Raw genomic sequence first — 11,336 nt, 5'->3', positions numbered from 1 at the left:
TCGAATGATTGTGTCTGATTTATATATGTTCGAACAGTTATTATTTTCTTGGACAATACTAATTTAAAACCAAATAAATATTTATATTTCAAAAATATATTACAAATTGTTCAATATAAATAAAACTAATCAAATAAGTCCTAACTAAATAGATAAAATACTAGTAATACTAGTAAAATTATCAATACATGATATATAATTGGTCAATATGCAAAAACACTTCTACTGAAAATCAATTGTTTGGAGGCATTTGAAGTTGCATCTATCTTTATTGTTCTTGAATTTAGAGTTACATCTCTCTTTGTTGATTTTCTTGCTGTTTTATGTGCATCTCCATGTCTGTTTGTTTCGTCAACTGAGCCTTTAACTCCTATTGTTTTGCCATCAATTCTTTAATCCTAGAATTTGCATTCTTTAGCGCAACTGCAATAGTGCTTGACATTGATGAAGAGTCTGAAGGCTTTACACAACGATCCAAACCCCTCAAATAACCCGAACGTTGACCTAGAACTTGTGTAAAAATTTCAACATCACTTATTAATGAATTATGATTTGATACAATTTCAGCACGGAGGGCAACCATTTTATCCTACACAATATATAAAATTAATATTGACATAATAATTTAAATATGGTTAATTAAAAAAAATTATAATACTTACATAATTCTCATGAGCATCGGAATGAGTCCACTCTCCATTACTATTAGTATGTTATGCATCATATAATTTTGTCAGATCATAGTTTGTGTCTGACTCTTTCTATAAGAGACATTGTTAAAATATAAAATCTATATTAAAAACAAACTACATAGAATAAAAAAATAAAAAAAATGTACATTACCAATTTCTGAGAAAGGCTATGGAAAGATCTTGAGCCAGCATGATGAATCTTTAACTTTGATCTATTTGTTTTGTTTATAGAACTTCGCTCTTGCATAGAAGTTGTAAAAGTTAGTAAGTGAAAATTACAAATATGATACATAAAGAATTCATTTAATTTACCTTATATGATGGATCTTCAAACATGTCGCAAAGTTTTTTTTTTCCATTTTTTAGGTTGGACTTCCTGAAAAAGATGCTGGCGTGCATCTTCATTGTTCTCGTACTTCTTGTAATGCACGTGACACCTCGCCTTATACTTGCAGAATGCATTACACATCAACTCTTCGACAGTCCTACGCTCCTCTCTTTGACCAAAGTTTAGTTCAAAGTCTTCCTTGGAAAAATATATACACAAAGATATTATCATTTAAAATATTAAATAATATCAATATAAATTTATTATTTAAATATTACATACCAAACAACAGTTCTTTATAAGCTCTTTCACATATTGCAGGACTTTATGCCATGAACTCGTAGCCAAATGTGCACACGTGACACCTCGTATTTTAGTGTATTTTAATTAAAGGGGTATTTTTAATTAATTTAAATATTGGTTCTTTTATCTTAAATTTATCGGGTTTCTCGTTGGTTTATTTTTATGATTTTTAAGTTGTGTAATTTATTTTTATATACTTTCTTAATATTAATTATTGTTTTGCATTTAAATTGCTCTTTAATTTAGATTAGTTTATTGTTAGATTTTATTATTTTATTTTACTTAATCACTACGTTTAAGTTATTTTATTTAAATTTACTATTTTGAAATCATTTTCGTTGGAATCAATTTTGTGACCCAAGTTGTGAGAACTGGACTTCATTTCTTTCTCTCACTTTTTCTTTTTCCCTTTTTCTTTTTCTCCTCCTTTTTTTTTTTTCATTCTCTTTCTTCTTTTTTTCTCCTTATTTCTCTTATGTTTCTCTCCCAGCCCGGACGAGTCCCTCCCCTCTCCCCCATTTGTTTGCTTTGTTAGCCCTAAGCGCCGCCGTGCGTCATCCGTGTCCACCACCGCCCCTCCCAACCTCTTCCTCATCTGTCGACGGCCCCCCAAGCAGCGGCATTCCTTGCGCTGCCGTCATGCCACCTCCGACAGCCATCTCTTCACCACGTCATCCTTGACCTCCCAGCAACCTAAACCAGCCATCCTTAGCTTCGATCTGTTACCGGTGAAATTCCACCATCTACTTTTCCAATTTCAGCATTTTGCCCTCCAAACACCTCCCATGCCGCCACCCTCAGCCAACCACCGCCACCACTAACTTCATCGACACCTCTAAGTCATTTCCTTGTAATCTCAAGTCTTTGTTTGTTCTCGTTCAAAAACTTGCATTTTGACACCCACTGCCACTGTGCATTTTGTACCGTTACGTTGCTATGCTGCCACTTCTAGCACCTTTGTGATATTTCAAAAATTATATTATAGCACCGTAAGTATTTTTCCAAAAAAATTTAGTGATTTAAATGTATTTTTGCACTAACTCATCTTTTATGTGAACTGGTTTGGTTGTACCGGACTAAGTCCGAGGAGTAGGGGTCAATTGGATTGGTTGGTGGAGTTGTTTGTGTGATTGGTTTATGCTGGGATTTGTAGGCTGTTTCGGATTTAAATATTAGTGTTTTGGAATTTGACATTGGTTATGATGGATATTGATGAATTTAGAAATGAATGATATTTAGAGTTGAGAGAATTTTAAGTTTTTTTAGGAATTAAAATAGGTACTTCAGGTGTAATATGAGATTTATCTGTTCACTGGAGATTTATTTAAGTTACATGACTCTTTTATACGTGACGATTGACAATTGTTCAGTACTGTTGTGGAGAATTTTCTGAAAAAGCTAAGAGACGCAGGTAAGCGGGGTTCCTATGCTAGATTTGCATAAAAAGAAATAAACTGAGGTTGGTTTGTAAAATTGTGCATGTTATTTTAAAAAGAAAAAGTGAAAAACAACCTCAGTATATGTTTTGCATTCACTCATGAAATATGTATGAAAGATTAAAGAAATGTTTTTGACATGAAAAGTGTAGACATGAGCAATATTTGACATGTTTATGAAATGTGCAAAAGAGCGAATATGAAAAATTGAGATTTTTATACATATGATATGAAATATTTTGGAACTGTTATTGATCATTTGAAAATGATATGAATGTGTTTAGCACGTGATTTCATATGATGTGGATATGAAAACCTTTGGCATGCTTATCTGTTTTGATTCTGATTCTGAATATGGTTGTGATATGATATTGGTTCACGTGATATGATTGGTACCAATATGATATGATATGATATGAGCGCACCCACTTTGGAAACAAAGTAGTCTTTTATGTGTTCTTTCCTGTGTGCACTCTCGGGGCTCCGAGATTGAAAAATGAGAAGTTTCACAATATGATACTGCCTGATTTGGCCACCGGGATAGCACAACCCTACCACGGGAGTTAAACATGGTATATGATATGACATGATACGATATGATATGATATGATAAGATGAAGATGTTTAGTTATGTTATGCCAAAGCATTTTTTAATATGAAAAACGTTTTTGAATATGAAAATAGTTTTTGAATATGAAAATAGTTTTTGAATATAAAAAGGGTCTTTGATTATGAAATGGATCTTTGAATATGAATAGTTGGTTTTTTTTTAATATGCAAATGGTCTCTGAATATGAAAAGTGTCTTTAAATATGAACAGTTATTTTTTAGTATGAAAAGTCGTCCAAATTTTCTGATAACACGTTTTTGAGATCTGCATATAAGAAAAGAAATGTATTGTTTCTGCATACTGAACTTTTTGAAAATGCTCATAGTTACATACTAGTATATGTTCTCTGCTTACTGAGTTGTTAATAATTCACCCCTTATCTCTACAATATTTTTCAGATGATTTGAATGTTCCAGTTGAGGATCAAGAATATGGAGCATGGGAGAGGAGTTAAGAATGATGGTTTAAGCATAGAAGGTTTATATGAGTATTGAGGATTTTTATTCAGTAAGCTTGTTGTGCTCTAATATGTGATTTGTTGGAAGGTTGATGTTTATACTGAGACTTTGTATTGTCTTAGAATAATTATACTGGAGTATTTGATGTGAATTCATGAGTATTTTGTATGATAGAGAAAAATCAGAGTATGTACTAGGTGGATGGAAAATGGTTTTTAGGTGACATGAGTTAACTCTCCGGACTATCGGGGATGGGGCGTTACAGCACAAGTCTGTGTAAGAGCACCCACATGCGATGCAAGCCAAGCTACTTGTTGTCCCTCGCCTCCAGTATGTTCATCAGGAATGTTAACCTTAATTTTATTTACTTTACGCTATTTCTCCAACATCACACTTCTAATAGTGCCTATTCTGTGATGAGATTGTATTGTTATCTCTATAAAATAATATTAGTTATTTACCTCGTATCAATTATCATATATCTTAATTGAAAAAATGAGTATTAGCTATTTACCTTATTCTGTGGAGTCCGTCTCTAATGGTGAGTCAGACGGAGAGCTAGAAACAGGTTGAGATGGGATGCAAACTTCCTTCCTCTTTAGTGGCATAATTGCGAGATACTGTATAATGTGAACACAAAACCAATCAATCATCTGTATCAGTTTCATCTATAGATTCGATCTCATCATCTATAGATACTTCAGATGAGTCAACTCTTTGATCAACAGTCGCCTCAATTATTTCAATTTTAATAACTTCCCTATGTAATGGGATCATCTCATACTGGCTCAAATTCACAAATAAGTTAAAGACAAGTTGACTCTCTTGGTATGCTTCTTGAGTAGAGGGATCATCTTTTTCTTCATCTTGTCCCTCCGCCTCAGGGATAATGTCATAAATATTTTTAGGAGAAAACTTTTGTACTACTTGCCATTGATTTCCTAACTGAGGATCCTCTAAATAGAATACTTGATGCTTGGGAAGTCAAAATAAAATGATCATCTTCATACCATTTTTTTTATGTATTAATATTCAGAAAATATTCATTCTGACATTTTCCCCATCGATGATTGCGTAAATCCCACCAATCAGACTTAAATATATAAACCAAAAGCTCTCCCACATATTTCATTTCAATTATATCTACGATAACTCCATAGAAATCAACATTGTTTCCATAATGATTCCCTTCGACAATGACACCACTATTTTGTATTTTTCTACAAAGATCTCGATCAATTGTGTGATACCTAATTCCTCAAGAAATACATGCAGAATATTGTGCAGTGCGTCTCGAGGTGCCATGCGCCAGGCATATAGTTCATATGATATATCGTTCGGATTACTCGCATGCATTTGTACAACCTACATATTAAATAAAGTATAAACATTCAACCATTAACACTCTATTTTAAATATGTTAGTGCAAAATTGCATTTATATTAATGTCATTACTCGTTATTCGAACCATTTCGAGAACTCCTGTTCATGTCTCTAGTCTATATCATTTACTCACAGTTCTTTTAGTATGTTAATATGATCATTGAAATTAAAAGTTACCAACAATAACTATATTCATATAATTGTTTAATAAGTAAATTCAATGATTAATTAACAATTAATTTGAACTTACTTCAAGTGGCTCTCTATCTCTGGACACTTGAGATTTCATTTTCATGGACCTGTTCCTAACGACAGAGCTGATATTCATAGAGATGCACAGTTGGGAGATACTAGAGTATTGGCTGGTGAGGCATCTACACAAGCCAAGGCATCATGCACGTCTACTCGCAAGGAGATGGCCGACATACTGCGTGCTGAGATCGGCATACACATATCAGTGGTGATCGATGCAGTGCATACTGCCATGACTGAGTTGCGTACAGAGATTATGGCTAGCGTCTCTGAGTTATGTACAGAGGTTAATGAGTTACGTATAGAGATTAATGCCTATAATGCAACTCAGGTCATGCTTAGTACTCTACTGGCATAGGTAGGGAGACAATTAGTTGCAGTTAAAAATGTGTGTAGAGACCTCGCATCACAGTCGTTTCTATTTTTTATTTATATTTTTTTTGTTATAGTTATGGACAGTATATATGGTGTCTTTTCTGGAATAATTATTGATTTATATTATGCAGTGTCTAGCTGATAATATTTATTTAACTAAAAATCTTATTTAACATAAAAGAAATCATTAAAATATTTTTAAATTAATTATATAAAATCAATTAATGAATTTTTTTATATAATATATATTTTTTATATTTTGAGTTGCATACCGAGATTAATATTATACGTTCGAATGTATAAATGTGGTCTTCAAATATGTTCGAACTAAATATATTTTGTTCGAACAGTTTAGAAACCTTTCCACCAGGTTTTGCCACCAAAGATTTTCCGTTTGAACAAAAATAATTATCGTTCGAACAGTTTTGAACTTCCCCCTGCATAGTAAATTACTTCCCCTCCAAGATTTTTCTGTTCGAACGGGAAAAACTTTTTGAGACGTTTTAATTCATCACAGAAAATATTGTTCGAATGAATATTTTACCGGTCGAACAGTTTTGTAAAGTCATCAATTTTTTGGGACGAAACTTAAATTTCGTCCCAAAAAATGACTTTTATTTCATCCTTACATAATTTCGTCCCTAAAAGTCAATTTTGTTGTAATAACATAAATGATAAGTAGTATTACTCTACTCATAATTACGATTTAAAAGAAATGTATTTTTGCAAGTCAATAATATTTTTATAATTATTTTATAAAAATCTCATTTATTTAAAACATGATTAAAAAAAGGCCGGTTGTGTATTTATCATTTTACTAACTTTTAATAAGATTGATGAAATTGAAATTAGATCCATGCACGCGGAATTACGCTTAAAACGTAGCTGTCAAAATCCTAATTAGCAAACGCAGAGATTGCTGATCTCTTTGAATGACCATCGTAATTAGTAATAATAGATAATTCAGCAAAAAAAGGATTTATAATTAATTACTATTTTAAACTTACTTTTAATACACGTACCGGGTTAGTTTGAAATTAAGATGGTAATCCTTTCAAATAAAAAAAAAAAAACAAGAAGAAATAAAGAAATTAAGATGGTAATGTCCATTTTAGAAATGTTTGGATATTAAGATAAGATGAGATGGTTTTAGATGAAAGTTAAAAGTTGAATAAAATATTATTAGAATATTATTTTTTAATATGATTATTATTTTGATATTTGAAAAAATTAAATTGTTTATAATATTTTATATGAAATTTTGAAAAAGTTATAATAGTGAAATGACATGAGATAAGATGAGATGATGTTAAATTTAAAATGAAATCGTGACATTTTCCAAGGTTGCGCTTTGACTATTCCACCGCATGGCTAAGGTGGGGTTTGGGTAGTGAGATGAGATAAAATATTTTTAGATGAAAATTAAATAAAATATTATTAAAATATTTTTTTAATATTATTATTTTTTTGAGATTATAAAAAATTAAATTATTTATTATATTTTATGTAAAAATTTATAAAAATTATAATGATAAAATAAAAAGGATTGAGATATTTTTTATATCCAAACTAAACCTTAAGTACGTATGTAAAATTCCACGTACAAGCTGCAAGGTCCGTAATTAGTGTAAAGCTCGATCGTGTTTTGACCCCATATTAAACTATAATGTTCTTGCAAAAATAAACCGACATTACGGCCGTGAAATCTAAAACATGCGTGATCACGCAGGTCGATCGATATATATATATCGAAGAGTCCAAAATTAATGAGCCCCACGCATGCAAGACAATTAATTTGCTGAAGAAAAGTACGTACGATCATGACAATTATATTTATGGCCTCGTTTTGAGAAACTATGGCCTGAACTGGTGAACCTGAACTGGTTTTACTGTTGGTTTTGATTTGTTGGCAAGTTTTGAGAAACGTTTGTCAAAGTTCTATGTTGTCAAATCGCCATGCAATTTGGACTTTACAACGTGTACGAAATTTCTCTTTTTCTATGTACGAAATTTCTTGTGGGAATTCGTGATCGTTCCCTGACAATCAGCTGGATGCATGATGGAATGGTTTCCTGCGAAGTTAAAAAATATGTACGTTATATGCAACGGCTGTTATAAGCACCATTGTACGCACTTGGGGTGGGCCGCCTCACTTCCGTCCCGCCACACGCACTAGGGGTGGGCCGCCCCGCTTCCACCTCGCCTCTATGTGGCGGGCTGGATCACCCCATCTGACAAATGCGAGAGCTGGGACCATCTGCCCACATTTGGGTCAACATGCAAGGGCGGAGGCGGGATAGGGGTGACTCATGCCCCACCTCGTATATACATATATATAAATATATATAATTATATTATTTAGATATATATTAAAAAAAATACAAGCATGAAACGACGTCGAGTTTAAAAATATCAAAACACCCCAGCCCCCCTTTCTTTCTCCCAATTCGGCGATTCACGAACCTTCTTCCTCAGTGCTTCATTTCTCCCTTGCTCTCGCGGCCTTGCTTCTCAGTATCTCTTTCTCTCTGAGTTACTTCTCACACCCAGTCCCTCTCTCTGCATCGCCGTCCCCGTCACCTTCGTCGTCGCACGACTCGCATCTAGTCCCTCCCTCTTCATCTCCATCACCGAAGGTCCAAAGGTAAGAAACCTAAATTCAAATTTTTTTTTTTTTTGTGATTTACATATTTAATGGAGATTGGAGGAAGGATGGGGTTTATCGGAGATGGAGAATGAGATTTGTGAATTGTGTGCTGTGGAGCTTAGATTGTACATGCGGTTTGAATTTTGGATGACTCCCGTATGTTTGTTTTTGTTTTTTTTCTTTTTTGTTTGCATTATGTAATGTGTGTGAATCACTAAATTTACAATATTATTTGTGTCTAATTAATTCGGATTAGAGCCCTAAATTAATTTAGGGCTCCAATCCAAATTAATTAGACTATGTAAATGTTTGTTGCTCACTAATTGTAGACTTAAATTAAATTTTCTAGTATATTCCTATTGGGGAACGGTTAGTTCTAATCTTTTGCTATGTTATGATATCTATACATGAGTTGCAGATTTTTATATTTTATACATTACTTCTTTCATTGTTTTTAGGCTTTCCTAGTTGAATCAAAGCATATAAGTTAGGGTCTAATTAGGAACATTTTCACTTTGAAAATAAGTTTTGCAGAGCCTTTACATTGGTCTTCCACGTGCAAAATGGAACTCACTAAAGCCTTATCAATGGAATCTTACTTATGGGTTCAAGTCTCTTGAAGATTTAAGCGTTTACATCTGCCTAGAATAAGATCTAGCTTTTTCACATTTTCTGTTCTGCATCAAATCTTTTAACGGGTGATTGCATTTTATAAATACCCCAACATTTGTGTTTGACTGATGAGAGAGTAAATTCTTGAACATAGCTTAGTGGGTGTAATATAGAGACATCATATACTATATGAATTGGCTGATGAGATAAAGTACTAACATTGTAGGAGAACTCTTTATTTTGCATCAAATCTGAAAGTGTGGCTTCCCCTTCAAACTGCCATATAAATTATAAGCCAATACTCACATCCTTTCTTTGAAGAAGTCTGGAACAATTTCATGACAACAGTAATAACAAGATTAAACAAAAACAGCTTCTGTAGTATTGAGGTTCGAAAGTATATCTTTTATTTTCTAAAGATAATGATAACCTTAATGCATATGGTGGTAGTAGTAGTCATAATAGAGCAACACCTCAAGAAAGCCGTATACAAAATCAGCACTGCTATTTGCCCAAGCTCTTCGAACATGGTCATTCATCCAATATCAATATTGTTTATTTTTTTTATCGTGTTTTCGTTGTAGTTCTGAATATATATATATATTTATATATATATATGAATATAAAGTGATACTTTTTTTATTCTACTTTTTTTTTATGTTCATTATATAGTTGCTATGTTTTCTATAATTTCATATTTCTTGTTTGCCTGAGTTCATGGATATGCTAGCAGATTCTAGTGCGAGCTCTCATTTCCAGGCCGAGGGCACCCCTACTCCTACACCTACACCTACACCTATCCCTCCTACTCATACCTCTACCCTTACCCCTAGCTCTATGGTACCTTGCCCCGCCCCAAAGCCCAGCAAGAAACCTGCTTCAATAGTTTGGAGTCATTTCACCAAATTAGAGGATGGTGACTCAAGTAACCCCCAAGCCAAGTGTAACCATTGTGGAAAAATTTATGGATGTCACTATAGGAAACATGGCACCTCACAATTAAAGGTACACTTAGAAGAGCAATGCAAAAGAAGTCTAATATTAAGATCATTACAAGAGAAAATCCAATCTAGGCTAGAAATTGGACTTCAAAAAATGGCGGATGGGACTAGTGGGGGTGCAGCTTTGAGGGGGTATACTAAGTATTATCCCGATGAGTGTAGAAGACACCTAGCTCGTATGGTCATAATGGACGAGCTATATTTTCAAATTATTGATGGAAAATAGTTCCAAGCGTATTCTCGCTACTTGGAACCAAGGTTTAATATTCCTTCTCGTCACACAGTGGCAAAAGATGTAAAAAAAATATTTTTACATTGAAAATGAGAAGTTGAGGGGTCAATTGGCAGATCAATTTGTTTGTCTCACCACTAACACTTGGACATCGATCCAAAATTTTAATTATATGTCTTTGACTGTGCATTTTATTGATTGTCATTGGACATTGCAAAAGAAAATTATAAAATTTTGTAAAATCACCGATCATAAGGGTGAGACAATTGGGAAGGCCTTGGAGGCCGCAATAAAAGAGTGAGGGTTGACTCGGGTTGTTACAGTCACAATCGATAATGCCTCGTCTAACGATGTTGCATTGAGACATCTGAAGACCTATCTTAGAGAGGCAAATAAGACACTCATGGGTAGTGAGTGTCTGCATGTGAGATATGCGACACATATTCTGAATCTAATTGTCACTGATGGTTTGAGGGATCTTCATGATTTGATTGCTCGAGTTAGGACTGCTGTGAGATGGGTGAGATCTTATCCTTCGAGGTTGGAGCATTTCAAAATTGCTGCAAGATCTGCTAGCCTAACATCTAAGAAGGGACTTTGTACTGATATGCCTACACAATGGAACTCAACATTTCTGATGTTGGAGGCGGCCTAAGAATATAGGCTGACATTTACATTATTAGGTGATGAAGACATCCAATATGTTAAATATTTTGTTGATCACAGGGGATTGGGGAGACCCATAGATGATGATTGGGAAAAGACGTAGATTGGAGTGGGGTGAGAGGTATGAGCAGACCCCCTTCCCCCGGAGTTCTGTAGAGGCTCAACCAGAGATAGACAGATTCTTAGCAGTAGAGATTCTACCATTTTCACGAGATTTTGATATATTAAGTTGGTGGAAGGTGAATGCAGTGAAGTATCCCATCCTTGGAGAGATAGCCCGTACACTTTTGGCTATCCTTGTTAGCACAGTAGCCTCAAAGTCGGCATTTAGTACCGAAGGG

This window comes from Juglans regia, chromosome 3, assembly GCF_001411555.2.
Source record: "Juglans regia cultivar Chandler chromosome 3, Walnut 2.0, whole genome shotgun sequence".
Lineage (NCBI taxonomy): Eukaryota > Viridiplantae > Streptophyta > Magnoliopsida > Fagales > Juglandaceae > Juglans > Juglans regia.
The sequence above is the reverse complement of the archived record's forward strand: the minus strand, read 5'-3'. Positions refer to the sequence as shown.